This window comes from Prunus dulcis, chromosome 1 (assembly GCF_902201215.1).
Source record: "Prunus dulcis chromosome 1, ALMONDv2, whole genome shotgun sequence".
NCBI classification, from domain to species: Eukaryota; Viridiplantae; Streptophyta; class Magnoliopsida; order Rosales; family Rosaceae; genus Prunus; species Prunus dulcis.
In genome coordinates this window covers 24819540-24839094 of record NC_047650.1, presented here as the reverse complement: position 1 = coordinate 24839094, position 19555 = coordinate 24819540, and the positions used below count along the sequence as shown (strand labels likewise).

General features: G+C 38.1%; 1 long non-coding RNA gene across 1 annotated transcript; it reads right to left on the bottom strand.

Moving 5' to 3' along the window:
* Positions 1-11994: 11994 nt before the first annotated feature.
* LOC117614564 lies at positions 11995-13909 on the bottom strand. Its single transcript, XR_004583887.1, has 4 exons — positions 13784-13909; positions 12931-13001; positions 12603-12819; positions 11995-12494 (listed from the first exon to the last, which is right to left on the bottom strand). It is a non-coding gene; the product is annotated as an uncharacterized LOC117614564 (long non-coding RNA).
* Between the last annotated feature and the right edge of the window lie 5646 nt (positions 13910-19555).

Here is a 19555-nt window from a genome sequence, read left to right as displayed (position 1 = left end):
TAAATAAAAAAACTTTATCCTTCTCCCACCTCCCATCCCAGCCCGATCATCATGCCTACCATTCTCTTCGACACAGCTCAACCGCCACCCTCCTCATCCTCATCCCTGCGACAACCCAGCCCAACCACTCATCAACGGCCATCCTCATTCTTGACCTGGCTAGCCACCAACTTCCCCAACTAACAAGGTCACCATTTTCCCAAACATGAAAAATCAATCAAATCCAAACAATCTAGTAGAGGATTGGAAGGAGGAAGAGATGAGGAGAGAGTGGGTTCGTGTGGAGGAGGTGTTGGGTTTAGGTCTAGGGTTTGTTAAGGTGGATGTGGCTAGGGGATGGGAGTTGGGGACTTGAGACCGGAGTGGGGAGGATGATATAGGGGTAGGGTTGGGTGGGTTGTTTTTTGTTTTTTGTTTGTTTTTTGTTAATTTCTTTTAATTTTTGTTGTTGTTTTATTCTTATATAGTTTGTAATTAATTTTAAAAATAAAGAAATTTTGTATTAATTTTTTACCCTATTTTTTTAGTTGTCAAAAGTCCTATTTACCTCCAAAAAAAATATAGCATGTGAGAACCTGTAATATATATATTAAATAATTATTCATACTACATATTAATTATTTATTAATATAAATTTTTTATTTAAATATTTATTATGAAGATTTATATGTTATTAAATCTTAAGCCTAGCATGAGATTATCCCTATGGTTGAAAGATGACACCATTCTTGTAATCCATGTGTAGAGACTTAGAATTGGTTTTAATCAAATCATCATTTCCATGCCACCTTGCATGCTAGTAACAAGTGGTGTTGTGATATCACTGGCCAAAGGTGGATGACTCACATTATTCCGTCATCTTTCTATCTTATCTTTTGGTGGTGGTGTTGTGATATCATTGGCCAAAGGGGGATGAGTCACATTATTCCCTTACATTTTTATCTTATCTTTTTGGTGGTTTAAAATATTGTATATATAAATATTATTTGGGTGCATGCATATCCTCTCCTATAAGTATCATGCTTCCTTACTTTCAATCATTCATTCCAATCCTTTAAGATAGATTTCTACGATGAAGTAGTGTTAGAGAGAGAGAGAGAGAGAGAGAGAGAGAGAGAGAGAGAGAGAGAAACAAGATGAAGAGTGTGTGTGTGTGTGTGTTTGTCTTGCAATATTTCATACTTATCATGGTGAGTGGGTTATGTAATATGTTCTAAAATTTCTTATTTTGTGATAAATGTGAAAATCATGGGTTTATTCTATTTACAAATCTCTCTATTTTCCAGTCAAGCATGTCTAATTTGTGCAATATTTCACACAATATATATTATTTGGAGTTTTTGTGAAATATGTGTTATTCATGGAACATGAGAACTTCAGTGACAGGGTATCTGAAGGATAAATGTACCAAACGGGGACATATGGCAGTGAGGCCGATAGGGGTCACGTGTTGGGTACAATTTGTGAAGGATAACCAACATATGAAGTAATTATGTGATATGATTTGGATTGACAGGACCCGACCCATTTTTCCACTTTGGAATTCGAGCCAAGTCCTGTGCGTGTCCGACACCTGACGAATGTCGGGCACAAAGGACATCTTTACCCTTCTTGTTTCAATTCTTTTTAAATTTTCCCTTAGACTTCTGCTCAAAATTCGGCAGAGTCTCCCCTGTATTTTGACCAAACCCAAAAAAAATTTTCACCTGTTAAACAATCATATATATATCCACACCAACTGCCAGAATAGGATAACCACTTATTTGCCAGCTTCAGTTTTCCACTAAAACCAGATATCAGGGCAAATTCTAAAGTTCACAGGATTTCAAGAATTTTTCCACAAAACTCAACCTTACTTGGTGGTGCGGAAGCTAGAGATGGCCCAGTGGTGGATTCTGCGCACTTCTAAGGCCTGGGGGTGAAAAACAGGTTGAAAATGTGAGTGGACAAAAATAAGGTTCTTGAAAATAATTTTATAAACATAATAACCCCCGTTTAAAAATAAGAAGGGATCTAAATCGAGGGTTTATCTATATTTCAATACATGGTATTCAAATAAGCATGTAAAAACCTACTGATGACTGTGCTTGTATAACTGAACAAATATGTAAAAATATAAATGCACGAATCTCAAAGAAACTGATATAAAATAACTGGAAGTCATAATTAAATAAAAGAAAACTCAAAATCCTTTAAAAATACCACTTATTTGTACCCCTATCATATCCGTCAATTCTCCTGGCAGGTCTCGGGCGCCACGCAGTCTACCCGAGCAGCAAACTGGCGAAATCAGCGGACTATGATCAGCCTGATCTGCCGGCAGGTCCTCGATGACACCAAGTCAGCTCGAGTCGCTCAGGCAGGATGCAGGGGACCGTAGTCAGCCTGATCCGCAATCCTGGCAGGTATCGGGGACACAGAGTCAGCCGAGCCGCAATCCTGGCAACTCTCGGGACACTAAGTCTGCCGAGCCGTAAATTCTTGCACTCACGGTCCGAACATCTTCCGAAACTCGTGAGGCAAAGTCAAGTGCACTAACATAAACTGAAATCGGACTGGATGTCCGTAGACATCGGTCCAACTCTGGGTAATCACCAAATAAAGGGTGGGTACATGGTGGTTCTAAAATAAACTATTTTTTAGAAAAATCTAATAACTCACTGCCTTTTTTTTTTTTGTGAAACTGAAATGTAATTGCTGTCTCCTCTGATAGAGTTCTCAAACTCTGCTTTTTATATTTCTGGAACTTCAGTAACTAAACGACACGTAAATCAAAGTATTGTACAGCTCAAATCACGTTCGAAATGAATAGTTCATAAAACTTCTTCAAGATCAAATAATGAAAGTAATTCCATATAAACTGATTTATAAAAGCTTATTTGTATAAAATCATTATAGAATCATTTAAATAATCTCATTGATATAACTCATTTATATAGCTCATGCATATAAGATCGTTTACGAAAGAAAGTCCACTCATTGGTGGTCCGAGCTAATTGGAACCTTCGAAGGTCCCTCCTGCGGTCGACTGGACCTTTGGTGCCTTGCTCGATTGATTTGGTGAAGAAACGAAGGAGAAAATCGAGCTGGAAGATCGGTGAAACTAGGGTGAACATCCGTCGGAAATCATGACTTTCCGACCAGCTCCGGGCGGCCCAAGGGTGAAGGTCGGTCGGAAAAGGTAGGGGACTCGATGGCGGTTCCAACGCCACCGGTCCCGCGGCCATTGGAGCTCGGAGGCGGCCCCAGCCATCGCTGGAAGGCGGCGGCCCATTTTTGCTCAGAGAGAGGGAGCTGCTGGGTTTTATAGATGCAACTTTGAAATATTTACGGTTATGCCACTGAGACTCTTTTGACCATAACTCTTTCGTTACAACTCCGATTCGAGTCTACTCCGTGTCTACGGACTCGTTTCGCCATGCTCTACGCAACGGCGCAAGCGAAATTCCCAAATTCTTTCTCGATCAAAAAGTCAACTTTTTCTCTATTAAATTATGTGAGGGAAAAATTGTCTTTTTGCTAGAAGATATTATCCTTACTTTTTAGATATTTTATTTCTTTTTAGATATTTTATTTTGGGTTATTACATGGATTGTGTATCTTTTTATTATATTTTTTCTAGAGTGTGTAAAATGATATTGTTTGACTGGCATATTACATAATCTACTCACTGAGCGGTAGTTTGCTCATCCCTCACCTATTTTGTTTTTCAGATCAATTAGTGGGCAAGACAAAGCCAAAACCAGAAAAGTTGGATTAGTTTAGAATGATAAACTTTTATTTATATCTTGTACACTTGTAAGATTATTATTATTATTTTCTATAAAGGAAATGTATTTTAACTAATTTTTTTAGTCTTTTTATTTTATTTCATTCAGTTCACGCACCCTGATTCGGGAATATTCATTATTCTTGGATCAGGTCGTGACATAACATGTGCTGCTCACATGATTATATTTTACAGAAAATTAGACGGTAGAACTAGTTTGCCGAATAATAAAGAGTTAAAGAACCATTTGAACGAAGAATTTAGTTAAATGATCAAAATGCAACTTATGTACAAGTTGAGGGACTATTTGAGTTGAAAACCCTTCAGAGCATCTGCAAAGGTTGCCTAATAGTTCATTTCAGTTCAGTACAATAGTTCAATTTATTGAACTTTTTTTCCAGCTATTAAACTGAACTACAGTTTCATTTGCAGCGGTGCAGTTCAATAACTTACCAATTAAAAAATATCTTTTTTTAAATATCTTTTTAAATAATTGAATAAAATAAAATGAATAAAGTGAATTACGATAAAAAGTATACAATTAAAATGGTTTCAAAGAAATCTTTAAAAGAAACCGATTATAAATATATATATATATATATTAAAAACAAAATTTTCTTTGATTGGTGACATGTAATAACCGGATTCTCAATTAATATTTAATTATTAATTTATTCTAGTAAAAGACAATTTTACTAGGGGAATATTTTAATGGTTTAAAAGTTGACTTTTTGTTCATGAAATAATCTGGGGATTTTAGTAGTACCATTGCGTAGAGCACATAAAGATGAGTTCGTAGACACGTAGTGAGCTCAAATCAGAGTTATAACGAAGAAGTCATGATCTACGGAAGCCCAGTGACATAACCAAAAAAATTTCGAAGTCAGTTTTTTAAAAACCCAGATTTTCTTCATCTCTTCTCCTCCTCAACGACCAGCAAACTTCAGACGGAGATATCTTCGTCGTCCAGCCACCAATTCCAACACCACAACTTGCAAACTCTTCATCTCTCTCTCCTCTTTCGAAACATACCCATATCTAGCCCTGATTCCAAGCGATTAAACCAGAAAATCGATCGAAAACAGGGCCCAAAAAGGGCTGTTTCAAAACCAAAAATTTCGACAGCTTTTTTGGCCAACTCCAGCCACCAACCACCACAAAATTACATCGAAAACACTCCCCTACCTCCCTATGCAATTTCCCTCAAAAACCCAACCCAATTTCAAATAGAAATTGTCAAACCCAAACCCAAAACTTTCTAGGTTTTTCAAAGACAAAATCATTCGTTCGAGGGATTTAACGATGGAATTGATCTTCGAGCAAAGGCATAAAGTTACTCCCCTTAATGTGATTCATTTGTAGGTATGAATATTGGCCGGCAGTTTGGAGTTTTCTTATTGTCGAAAAAATTTTCTACACACCCGCCAGCAGGGCGGCACATGGCTGTGCGTCAGCGGGGTGTCAAGGTTGGGTTTTAGTCCAAAAATTATCCCCATATCATCCCGTGCACGACGTTATGTTCGGATTTCATTTTGGTTATTGTTTAACTGTCGATCGAATATCACATATTAGGCATTATCCGGGTTCGATATGTTTGCACTATTGGATCGACTTCATTTTAAAATATGTTGATCTAGGCACCTCTAGGATCGTGTAGAAATTCACGGATTGGGAATCGGAGTCCCGGATACTATGATTCAATAGTTCAAAGTTTATGTAAACTATAACCATCCGATCGTGCGATCGCGAACGATCCAACCGTTCGATTATGACCAAACTTGCAGGGCATGTTTAGTAAACTGGGTTGAACCTATAGAAACTTTTGGATCATTAATTGGAGTCGTGGACCCCATGGGGGACCGGAATGTCCAATATGGGAATTTAATCGGTTATTTAACCTCGGGTCTTTTCAGACCATTCCACCTGCCAGAAATGTTTCAAATGGGCCTATAAACTATCTTAAGTTACGTACCCGCACTTTTGAGGCCGGGAAACAAGATTTTGATTAAATAATTGTGGTTGAGTTATTTTATTAATTAAATATTTTAATTGCTTAGGTACTCGGGCATCATTGAACCCGCAGGAAGGACCCTCGAAGGGTCAAGAGAGCTCGAACACTCAGTTAGTGGACATTTGTTTTCTAAATAGTTTTAAGAAATTCTTGAACTATGGTTATTAATTGTTTTGCTTATGGAATTGATAACTTATGATTTCCAGTTTTCTAAACAGTATTTTATGCATATTCGAATTTAGTTTGAGAACAATTCTGAAGGATTTTTCATGATTGAGTTAAGTTAAGGAATTATGTGTGGCTTTTGCTTTCCAAGTATAAAGTTTGAGTTCAAATACTTTTATAAAATTTTGTTTATGATTAAATAAGAATGGCTTGGAAAGTAGAAAAGAAAATGGCAACAGGATTTAAGGATTTAATGAGAAATAGTTTTATAATTTTCCAAGAAAGGCTTGTGTTTTAAACCACCATAGGTACCGAAAATGTTGCCTTCGAATATAATGATGTCCACAGACATCCTACTTGCCTTCAGTTGAGTAAGCGCGCTTTTGACAGTTGCCCCACGAGTCTTAGGGATATCCGGACCTTGAGGAGAGAGGAATGCGGCTCAGGTTGACAAAGTGTCCCCTGAGTCTTGCGAGGAATATGGCTCGGGTCAACTTTGTGTTACCGAGGCCTGCAAGGATGTGTTGCATTATGTGACGCAATGAATTGACGGTATAATGTGGGAATCAAATATAAAATCATGGAATTGACGGTTTTATTATGGGTACACCTAGGTGGAAAGGAATTATCACTTTTTAATGCTTTTAATTGGTTTTGATGATTTGACTGAATGCATGATCTGTTATATGTATATAGATACACATGCTTGATTTTTGTACGAATATAGAACATTGTTATAATTGAATTTCCAAATGATTTTAACAGCGGGGTTAGTATGTTGATATTATATTTTCCAAAACTTTATTTTGTCCACTCAAACTTTTAAATGTTTTGCGCCTCTGGGCAGTAATTGTATACCAAAGCACCACCACATGGCGGTCATCACTCATCACTCCTCCTTTTCCTCTATGTAGGATGTTCTTTTGTAATTGTTCTTGTTTTGTAATTTACTGAATTAGCTTGCTCTAAAATTGCCCTAGGATTTCTGTAAGGCCTGAGGCCATAAAGATTTGTTGTTGGGTTGCATGAATTCTAACTTTGTGCATGCTGAATGGTTGTGAATATTTGAATTGCATGTGTACATGTGAAAAGTTTGGGAAACGAGCAATTTACAGGGGATAATGTGCCGAATTTTTGGCAGAAGTGAAACCCTAAAAGAAATTTTGAGTCTTAGTTTGGCAATTTGGTCAAGTGTGCCCGATACCTGCCAGGTGTTGGATACGCACAAGGTTTGGCGCATATTCCAAAGTGGAATTTGAGTCGAGTCCTGTCATGACAATATTATATTAACTTTTTTTTTTTTTTAAAGAAATGGAAGTTGAGATTAAATGAGAACACATTAGAGCACCTCTTCTTTATATTATTGCATGACAAAATTGAATATGAATAAGCACATGGTCTGGATGCTGGAAATAGAATCAGGGATAGACTCATAATTATGGAGCCCTATGTTGGTAGGTCATTATCCAAATTTGAAAGATAAGTCCCTTCGTCTCCAATTTCATTTTGAAAATATTTCTAAAATAATTTTTGCCCACCACTTTAATCCAAGGTGTAAGTTTCATGAAAACTACATTATATTACTATTAATCAAGTGGTGTAAGTTTCATGAAATCAAAATCAAGAAAAGATTACCTAAGTTTCATTAAATCACAATTATCAGAGCTTCCTAGGGTCACCATCATCTTTCAAATCTTTGGCACACCACGTGATTTATATACTCATTCCCAAAATGAGGTATTTCCTCTAAAGTCGAATTGATATTTTATGTAAGAGCACTTCCACTAGTTAGCTCAGCCCAGACAAACGGCCCCATAGGCCTCCAAAAGTGGCTCCAACAAGGAAGTCTTGCCTTGGTAAGAGCTGGGGGTCTACCAAGCCAGGGCAAGGACCAAGGCAAGGTCAGCCCGAGCTGCTGCATGAGGACATTAACGTCAGCGAATAATTTTTTTTAATAAAAATCGAAAAAAATTATGAAAAATTCAACAACAACCAAAAAAAAAAAACATACCCATCAAATCTTTTATTTATATTAATCTCATACATATAAATAAAATTAATACCATATGAATAGTAATTGCCCTTGTGTTGCCATGATAATGGGTGGAAAAGCACAAAAAAAAATTGCTAAGGCACTTACTATTCACATGAACAGTAACCGCCTTTGCCCTTTGTCATGGCAAATGGTTGGAAGTGCTAAGTGGCAACATGGTGTTCGCCAAATTCAGCAAAGCAAGATAAGCTTCATCCCTTGAAGTCTTTAGAAGTTAGAACGACCTTAGCAGTTAGAGCAACTCCACCCATTTGCCATTAGCCATGGCAATAGGTGACAGGACCCGATCCAAATTTCGCTTTGGAATTCAGGTCGAACCCTGTGTGTGTCCGACACTTGGCAAATGTCGGGCACAAATGACCTATTTTCCCTTCTACTGAAATTTTAACCTTGACTTCTACCGAAATTTCGGCAGAGTCTCCCCTATATTTCGTTCAATCCCAAAACTTACACATGTCAAAATGAGCACAAATATCCATACAACCAACAGCCAGCACTTCAATAAACAGGCCAAAAGTTCCAATCTCACTGTAGGGCAATATCAGAGCAGTCTGATAGTATATAGGTAAGTTAATCGTTTTACACACCATCGCTTTCGTACCAAGAAGGTGTGGAAGTCAAGACGGCCCGGTGGTGGATATCTTGTGCACGCTATAGCCTGGGGGCGCAAAACATTTGAAAATGTGAGTGGGCAAAAATAAGGGTTCATAAAATATCTAAGAATATATTAACCCCCATTGTAAAAAATATATATATAGTTGAGTAAAACTAAATATCTAAACTACCTGGAAGCAGATTAAAACTAACGCAGTTACATATCTATATAAATATGTGCAATCGTATTCAAAAACAATAAAACTTGCATGAAAGCATTGAAATCCAAACTTGCATAAAAACACTGAAATCAAACCTGCATAGAAGCAATGTATTCAAAACTTGAATCAAAGCACTGCAATCAATCAAAACTACCACTCGGATGTACCCCTGTAATTCCGTCAATTCCCCTGGCAGGTCTCGGCGACACACAGTCTATCCGAGCCGCAAACTGGCAAGATACAGGGGACTATAGTCAGCCTGATCCGCTGGCAGGTCTCGGTGACACAAAGTCAACCCGAGCCGCAACTAGCAGGATTCAGGGGACCGTAGTCAGCCTGATCCGCAATCTTGGCAGGTCTCGGTGACACGAAATCAACTCGAGCCGCAAATCCTGGCAGGTCTCGGGACACCAAATCAATCCGAGCCGCAAATCCTGGCAGGTCTCGGCGACACACAGTCAATCCGAGCCGCAAATTCTGGCACTCACAGTCCGAGCGTCCCCGAAACTCGTGAGGCAAATGTCAAGTGCACTGACAAAACTGAGGGTAAACTGGATGTCCTTAGACATCGGCATAACTGAGGGTAATAACCATAGCTGGGTACTCACGGTGGTTTAAAATATATAACATTTCTGGAAATTTTGCTGAATAACTGAATTTTCATTAAATCAAAAACTCTGCTGCCAAAAGAAAATAGAAAGTTTGTGAAAAATCTGATAAATAGCTGACTTTTGTTAAATCTGAAACTATACTGCTATTATATCTGATGTAAATTCTCAAACTCTGCTTCTGTAACTCTTTAGCAAATCAACTAAGCAGCATATAACTAAGATATTTAACTTCACAAGCATACTAGGAAAAATCACAATTAATAAAACTTATTCAAGATCAAATAATGAAATTCATTATATAAACTCATTTATATAAGATCATTTATGAAAGAAAGTCCACTCACTCCTGGTCCGAGCTGGCTAGACTTCCTGAAGGTCTCTCCTGAGGGCCTGCCTGGTCCCGGGTGCCTGGGTAAACCATCATGAATATTTAATTAATAAAACTGCTCGGTATAAATTTTTAGGTAAAACCCTGACCCCCGACTTCTAAAAGTGCGTGCACTAACTTTAAAGTCATTTTTCTGCCTACTTAGGCATTTCAAATATTTAAAATCATCTGAAAAGACTTGAGACTTCATTAAGCGATAAACTTCCATATTGGTCGATACGGAACCCCGTGGGTCCACGACCTTCAATGACCAATCTGAGAGTTCCTTTAGGTTCCTCACGTTTAAGGAACCATGTCCTGCAAGTTTGGTCTGAAACTGACGATCGGATTGACCCCGATCGTGAAATCATAGAATTTCCAAACCCTAGCCCCAGGGTTCGCGATTTCGAAGTATCCGAGACTCCGATTCACAATCCATCGAATCCTACACGATTCTGAAATTATTTGGAACAACATATCCGAAATTGAGCGCGATCCAATGGTTCAGCAGCATTGAACCCGAAAATCGCACAATATGAAAAATCCGTTCGGGGCTCAAACGGTATCCAAATTGAGATCCACGAAATCCTACCCGCTCGTGACAACATAAGGATCGCAACAAGACTCAGTGCCACTACACCATCCTCACCCACGCGCCGCAGCACGCGCCGGAAGCGATGGGTGTCTAAAGCAATTTCGCCTCGCCGGAAAAACTTCAAACCACGGCTCCAAACTCCTACCCTAGGTAAAACACCATATTTGGAGGCACTTTTGTTCTTGGACCTACCCCAAAAAGTGGCCGGAAGTGGCCGAAAACGGAGGCCAAAAATTGGCTGAAACTTCAAGCTCAAAAATCCAATAGCTACACTACGAATCGATCTAATCCTACCCGACAGGCAGCTAGAACAGCTCGAGAGGTTCAAGATCCATACCTGGGTTGACGGAAATGGTGGCCGGAGGAGGGAGATCGACGGCGTTGAAGTTTCGGTGACCTCCCGGCGATTTTCTACATTTTCCGGCCAGCATAGGCCGTGCCGCCGGCGGGGAAGGGTCGGGAAAGGAAGGGGACTCGACGGCGATTCGAACGCCACCGGTCCTGTGGCCGGTGGTGCCTTGTGGCGGAGCCAGCGATCCCTGGAAGGCGGCGGGGCGCTGGAACGGGAGAGAGGAGAGAGAGATCGCGCGAGAGGAGAGAGAAGGCTGAGCTTGTTTTATAAATCCAACTTTGAAATATTTACGGTTGTGCCACTGAGACTCTTTTGACCATAACTCTCTCGTTATAACTCCGATTCGGGCCCACTACGTGTCTATGAACTCATTTCACCGTGCTCTACGCAACGGTGTAAGTGGAATTGTCAAATTTCTTCTCGATCAAAAAGTTACCTTTTTCTTAATAAAATATTTCGATGGCAAAATTGTCTTTTCTCCAAATAAATTACTTATTAACTAAGAATTTTTGTTTTGGGTTATTACAAGGGGGGAGCTAGGGCAGCCACTATTCACGTGAATAGTAGTTGCCCGTGCAAATAGTATTTTGTGTTTCCACCCATTGCCATGGCTAAGGGCAATTACTATTCATTTTTTTGTTTTTTTGACAAATTTTTTTTACCTCAATAATTAACTTGGATAATATTTTTGGATAAGATTTTCGGGTTCCTGCGTGTCAAGACTATTCATAATCGGATAAAATTTCCGGATAAGATTTTTGGGTTCAAAATTCAAATATCATATAAATTTTTTTGTTCAAATTTCAGATGAATTTCAAAATTCAAAATTCATATAAATTTGGGTTCAAATTTCGGATGAATTTTAAATTTCAGATAAGATTTTCATCCAATCAAATCAAGCCACGTGGCATGTCTATCTCGCCAAAATTTTCTATAAAACCAGAAAAATGGTTTTGTGGACTTCTTGTTAAATTGTTTTAGGCCCAAATGAATTAATATTAATATTTTTACAAAGAAAATATTAACGTACTGAAAGTATCAGAACATGTACGTTGAGGGGGTGACTGTAATGGAAAGTTACTCCCACCCACACAATACGTGAGGCCATAAATGGCTCCACTCTGTCAGTTCCTCTAAGTCTATAAAAAGGGACTACATGAGGCAAAGAACAGAGAAAGGAAAGAGCACCAAACTGCTGCAGAAATCCGGAGAAGAGAAAGAAAGCATCAAACTACTGCAGAAATCCAAAGAAGAGAAGCAAGCAAAAGAGATACGAAGTTCTGTCATAATACCATTAAGAAGGTATAAACAAATTCATTTGAGTATCCTTTTATGTACAACTGACTTGCAGGCAAAAAATATGTATGTGAGGCCATTGTACAGAAGCCTGAACTTCCTCCATGTTTGATATCAAGAAATGTATCATATCAACAGAGACCTTAGCAGGGGAAAAATGTGAACAAATCCTCCCAAATTGGCAATAATTATGCTACTTACACAAAGAGAGCTCTCACAAGGACCTCTCTGTTGTGAATTACAAATGGGCTTCTACAAGAACCCCACTGTACAAGTGCTGTGAACGTCTTGTGAGTGTCCATAGGCACATTGTGGTACTCAGAGAAGACCTTGTGAGTGTTCTTGAGTACCAAAACAGAAAACATCAACAGTTTAGATGCTTTGTTACATGCTCAACCCACCTTCAGCAGAGCAAAATTCCAAATCTGCAGATTGGAGAAAGAACAGGTAGCAAAATGTGCTGCAAATGGAGAAAATCAATAACTCTGTTTTAGTCTCACCCATTAGCATAAACAGAAGAAAATATATTAAAGGAGATGCAGAAATTACTGAGTGCCAGAAAGCTTACAAAAGCTGATGATTCACACCCACTTTCTGTGCTTCAAAATTAACCAACAAAGAAAAATCCCAAGTCAGACAGCTCAAGAAAATTACTAAGCCAGCACTCCTCTGCAGCAAATTGCAAAAGGTTCTCACTTTGTTGCTGGCAAAACATGAAGCAACTAAGACAAAGCAAAACCAGCACCTCAATGGGCAGTATGATGGCCCTCTCAAATGATGTGAGTCTGCAAAGGAAAATATGCAAAGCCTTAGAAATTCCAATCAAATTGGAAAGAAAAGAAGCACAAAGCATCAGCAAGCAAAAAAAAAGAACAGCAAAAGAAAAAATGGCTCACCAAGAAGCCTCCTATGTTGCGGCTGTTGAAGAACCCAAAAGCAACATAAGCCAAGAACAAAGAAAGCCTTTCTGTCAAGTCAATACAAAACCAAAGATGAGTATTTTTTTAAAGGACTCTAAACACACAATAGGTAAAGACAAAGCCCATTTTAGTGGAAGCCTGCCACAAGTACATAGGAAACAACAAAAAGCCAAAAAAAGGGTCAAGCATGGATTCGTGGCTGAACTTTGAGATTAAAAAGTGGGAGAAGCTTCAGCTATGAAGTTGGTACTGCCAAAATCAACAAAATACACAAATAGGTCTTTGGCTTGTGCATGTTGTGTTAGGCAAAGAAACCCAATTCGTGTTGCACATAAGGAAAAGAAAGAAGAAATGGCTTATAGGACCTACTCTAAAATAAAAGAGGGTTGAGGTTATGTTATTGTGTCAGAACAAAAAAACACAGAGTTGGGAAGGCCAAGGAGAGACCAGCAAAAGCAAGGAAGATGAAAAGAAACAAAAAGAAAATTGCCTTCTTGTCAGACCAAAAATGCACAAGTGGGTAGCACAAGTCACCAGGACAAATAGCCACACAAAAAGCCACCTCCTCCAAAGTTGAGGCTCCAAAGCCTTCTCTCACGCCAGAGCAATTGAAAGCCAAGCAACAAGAGTTTAGGGAAGAAGGAAAAAGACAAAAAAGAAGAAAAGTAGGAAATAAAGAATAATAAGCTCTGTACTTCTTTTTGGTTCAAAAGCTCTATATTTCTTTTGACAAATAGACGATGCCTTTCAAGTTCCCAGACTTTAAACTAATAATTTAATAGGCTATAAGGTTTAACTCTGACAGAAAGGAGCAAAGGAAAGGACTAACCTTGTTTTGATATCGCTTTGGTTTTGGCGTTTCAAACTCAAAGCACTGAAGTGATTATGGCTAGTGGGTAGCTGAAGAGATATAGAAATTGGTCCAGTTTGAGTTTAATTTGAACTACTCCGGATAAAGATGGGTGTGACTCAGTTTGAATTGATCTCTACTACTCCAAATAGATATCGATTTTGGTTTCAGTTGGCAGCTGGCTCTCAAAGCCTCTTTGACGTGGGCTTTTTGTTTATGGGCCAACTAATGGAAATGTCAAGACCTGAAAACAAATTGATGGGTTGACAAAACAAATTACCCATTAACTCTCAAAAGCCCAAAATATTTTATAGGTGGTCCAAATAAATTATGTGGTTCATGGATTAATCCTTAAAAACCATATGTGAGTAAATTAATGGGCTCTTTAAAATGCCTTTTAATTTTCTTTGGACATTAACAATAAAGATGGCACAAAACCATTCCAAATTTTCTCATGGGTCATCTACCCGTGCAAATTTCAGTGAGATCAAATTCATATCTCTCAAACAACAAATTCTTTCAAGGGGTCATTCATTCTTTGAAAATCCAATCAAAAGTTCTGAACTACGTCCGGTTTGATTCCGCCAAGGATACGTAGGCAATTTGGAAATTCAATCCAGATACGACAGCAAGCCCAAACAGAATCCCTGGTGTCCTTAACCAAATTCGCCCCAAACACTTTTCCAACCACATTCATCCAAATTCCATAAAATATTTCTCATACCACAAATTCTTTCAAGGGGTCATTCATTCCTTGAAAGTCCAATCAAATTATGTGAGAACTACAAAAGGCTTGATCCCCAAAATGGGGTATGTAGGCAGTCTAGGGTTCACTGGATGCAGCCGTAACATCAAGTAACTTCCATTATTTGTTTCATTCTTCATATTGGAATCAAAGGGTTTTCTCTTTCCAAAGAGATTATAATTAAGAGATATTTTTATCTTGAATGGGTCGTACTCAATTAAACAATAAAAACTCTTATTTGTAAATAAGAGTGAGATTATGTTGGGTGAATTTTTAATTACTTTATTACACTTTTTATCAAACAAGAGACAAGTGGATGAACAAGTTGTCATAGCAATGGCATTGCAAGATGAAGAGAACCAAGGTTGCCGCCGTGGTTCACAAGTCAGCTGCCGCCGGAATGTAGATAGACATAGGCATTCTCAGGGTGAGAATCTTTCGGAAGATTATTTTATCCCAACTTCTTTGTACTCTGATGTTGATTTTCGAAGGCGATTTAGAATGCAACCCCATTTGTTCAATAAAGTCATGCATGATATTTGCAATTATGATGCATACTTTGTTCAAAAGTGTGATGCTACTGGGGTTTTGGGGCTTCTTCCGGAGCAAAAGCTTACAACTGTTATACGAATGTTGGCGTATAGAGCATCTGCTGATCAGGTGGATGAGATTGCCCGGATGGGGAAGTCCACTACGTTGGAGGCTTTGGTAAGATTTTGTCAAGTAGTTGAAACTCTGTACACTAGGGACTACCTGCGTAGACCTACTCCCAGGGACCTCCAACGGCTTCTACAAAAAGCCGAAGCTCGAGGATTTCCAAGAATGATTGGTAGCATCGACTGCATGCACTGGCAATGGAAGAATTGCCCAACTGCCTTGCAAGGTGATTACGGAAATAGAAAAGGCCAAAAAAGTATCATCCTTGAAGCCGTTGCTGGCTTCGACACATGGGTTTGGCATGCCTTCTTTGGAGTTGCAGGATCCCAAAATGACCTCAACGTGCTGGGTCAATCCCCGGTCTTCAACGATGTATTGAGAGGCCAAGGCCCCAATATCACCTATCAAGTCAACAATACAGTGTACCAGACGGGGTATTATCTAGCTGACGGCATCTACCCGAGGTGGACCACTTTTGTCAAATCCATTCCGAATCCCCGATCCCATAAGCAAAAATTATTTGCTACCTATCAAGAAGGATACAGGAAAGATGTCGAAAGGTGTTTTGGCATCCTTCAAGCTCGGTGGTTGATTATTCGAGGTGCGGCCCGTATGTTTGATGAGGAGATCCTCAGAAACATTATGATGACTTGCATCATCCTCCATAATATGATTGTGGAGGATGAGTACGATTATGATGCTTTAGAGGTCTACGAACCGGATCCAATGAACACGGCCTTGACACGGATTTATGAAAGGCCCATGGGGCCAAGTGGAGAACTGTTTGAGCCGGAACCATTGGTGAGGGATGGTCATTTCATGACCCGAATGATAGATCGATATACAGAGATGCAATCTTCGTATATTCATGAAATGCGTCAAGTTCACTTGATGGAGCATCTATGGGCAGTGAAAGGCAATGAAGATGAATGATGGAGCATAGATGCTTTGGTTATGTTTTATTTAGTTATGGTTAGGTTGTGTTGTTTTTTTATTTATTATGGTTTGGTTGTGGTTTGTTATTATTATTGTGCCTTGTTTGTAGTTTTTTTTAATTTTAATTTTGTTTTGTTTGATGTATGGAATATGTTGAATAAAAAGGTATTTTATTGAATGCTTTGTTTATTAAATAAAGAAATCCAATACAAGTCATTAAGAATTACTACTACTAAAATAAAATACATGAATTACAACAACTTTAATAGAAAACATGAAAAATACAAATACATAAAAGGTATGCCAACTAATTTAATGGTTTCCATCATTTAACCAATCCGTGTTGCTAGGCCCATCATCCCGGAAAAGTCTTCTGCTCATAACATCCCTTCGTTCTAGCTTCCAAAATTGTTTTGTTTCAGGGGACATATGGCTTGTATCCATCGCCATGGTTTCCCGATCCGTCTTGTCCATATCTTTTTTGCGCAAATACTCCATTTCTCGTGCATACTCGGCTTGAATTGCCATCTCGTTATCTTGGCGTTTTTGTTCCATTTCAATTCTTATGGCGTTCTGCCTTGCAATTTCCTCCAAAAACTTTGAATTATTATCAAAACTTTGAATTATTATTGCTTGAATTACCCGCTTTCTTTACCTTCGCAGCCTTTCGGCTAATGGGCCTCGACTCCTTTTCAATGGGTGAGTCTTGACTCATAGGGGAATCGAGAGGTGAATCCGATGTCGTTGAATCACGGAGTGAAGTCTCGTTTAACACAACGGCGGGACCCATCTGAATAATTATGAAGCGTTTGCAATATTTCACCACCTCCCAACATTCATGATGGTTGAAACTTTTTTTGCCACCCCTAGTTGCACTGAACCACATCTGTGCTTGAATCATCTATTTAACAAAAAAAAAAATGGAAATGCAAGAAATATTTAAAATATATTGGATATGCAAGTAACCAAAAAATAATAATAATGTAAATGCAATTAACCTTACAAATAAATTGGAAGTACAAAAAATATTAGGAAACAATTGGAAATGCAAGAAATATTAACAACATATTGAAAATGCAAGAAATATTAATAACATATTAAAAATGCAAGAAATACTAACAAAATATTTGAAATGCAATAAATATTAACAAAATATTAAAAATGCAATAAATATTAACAAAATATATATATATATATATATTATAGGAGATTAAACTTAATAAATCGAAAATTACAAAATACTTACCTCGTTAGTACGATTTTCCCTGCTTCTATAGTTGTCCATTGCTTTTGCCAAGACATCTCTCTATTTTCCCAACTCTTTATTGAGAATTTTCCACCTATTAGACAATGTCATTTCCGTACGAGTTGACCCCGGAATTTTTTCACAAAATTCGGCATGAATTTTTTTCCACATATGAAAAAATTTCATCTTATTGCCTGACACGGGACAATGACAAACTTGGAGCCAAGCCTCACACAAGGAAACATCTTCCATGGTGCTCCACGCCCCTCCAGTTTCGATAGAAGAAGCCATAAAAATAATAAATAAAAATACAAGGTGAAAGAGAGGAAAATGTTGAGTAAAGAGTGAATAATAGTAGAAGTATAATAAAATGTATGAGGATTGGTGTTGAAAGTGAAGGGTATTTATAGGTATTTATAGAAAAATACATATATATCATAATTTTTTAGTATTTTTTTGAAAAAATTTCGATTTTTTTTCATAATTTTATTGCCAGCCCGACTTTGTAGGATCCACTCCCAGCCCGAGTTTGGGCTCACCGCTGGAACGACTTCTTTTTTTTATTTCCAACCCAGCCTTAGGCTCAGCTGAAGGCTCTTAAGCAAGCTTGGTGTTCACTCGCCTACCAGCTACGCTTGACAGACCCTGCATGGTGGCTGAGTGCGCTCTTCTCTCCAAATGCTCTCCAACATCACTTAATGCATGGTTGAGATTAATTTAGTTTTTCCATGAATGGCTAGATTTCATTCATTTTGAAATATAGTAAGAATGATCAAACAGTACAGATTAAACAAAATTAAAATCTAACGACTGCGAATAGATCTTTGAAGTGCAAGTGTGCAACAACTAGTTTGATCCCATGGCCTAAAATACCACTAAATTTACTCCTATTATTGTATTTCTTTTTTTAATAATTCCTTCTTCTTCTTCTTTTTTTCATTTCTCTATATATAGCTAGCATAAAATAAAATCCTACCTTATCGAAATTTTAAAATTTTTAATTCCATTTATTTGAAAAAGTAAAATAAGCCTAACACACACACACAAATTTTCCATAAAGATGAATTAATACACACACAAAAATCATATTTACATCTTCTTTATTTTAACTGAAGTGTTGCATTCAATAGACGGCAAAGAAATCACTACAAAGTTACTAATCAAGAGGGCCCGGCCACAAAGGGAAACAACATGGTGCACAAGATTAAAAACCAACCAAATTTAACATGGGCCAAAAGCAAAACACTGCTAGTGTTAAAGATAAAATAACTAAAGGAGTTACATTAGCAGGGACATAGGCAGAGCCTAACATGCATCCATTCCTTCCAACTGGAAATATAGAGCTAAATACTTGAAGGGCAAGGGAGACCATCTTTGTTCAAAACATGGGTTAAAAAAGATGGGGGTCTAATGACCCACACTTTCGTGCGCATCCTTTCCTTTGCAAGCGTTGCCAAAAGATTGGCCACTTCATTCGCTTAACGAGGAATCCAAGAACAATGACAATTAAAAAAGTTGAAAAGTTGCTACTTGAACTTGCACACGATGGGATACAATGTCCAAGCCCTTTTGGCAACGTTACCATTTAAGCATTGTGTCACAGACCTTGAATCCGATTCTAAAATTACATTTCTTTTCCCCCTCTCTTGAGCAAACATGCTTCCCCATATAAGTGCATGAGCCTCGTCTTCCAAAGCAGAACTTGTGGTGATTTGGACTATCTTTGCGGCTATGAACTTGCATTGGGAGTCCCTAATTATAATTCTAAGTCCGGCCTTGCCATTTCTCGAGTTCCACACAGCATCCATGTTTACTTTGACGGTATTTCCAGATAGGGGTGACCAGACATAAGGAATAGTTTGATTGTTGTTCAAACTCATAATGTTGTTGCGGGTATGGGTAGTTTGGGCAACAAGGAAACTGCTTACACCAGTTAAGGTAGCATAAATCGTAAGGTGGGTCACAACGCATATTGCTTTCACCTAGTGTAACATATGGAAACCTGATGTAATGCTGTATTTGAGCATCAAATTTACATCGTTTACGCTAAAAAGTAAAATGAAAAGTAACAGGGGGTGAAATTGGCAATAAGAAATACTTATGTAGGGAATTTATTTATTTTTTGTCAAGCTTATGTAGGGAATTTAAGCAATAATTTCAGAAACAG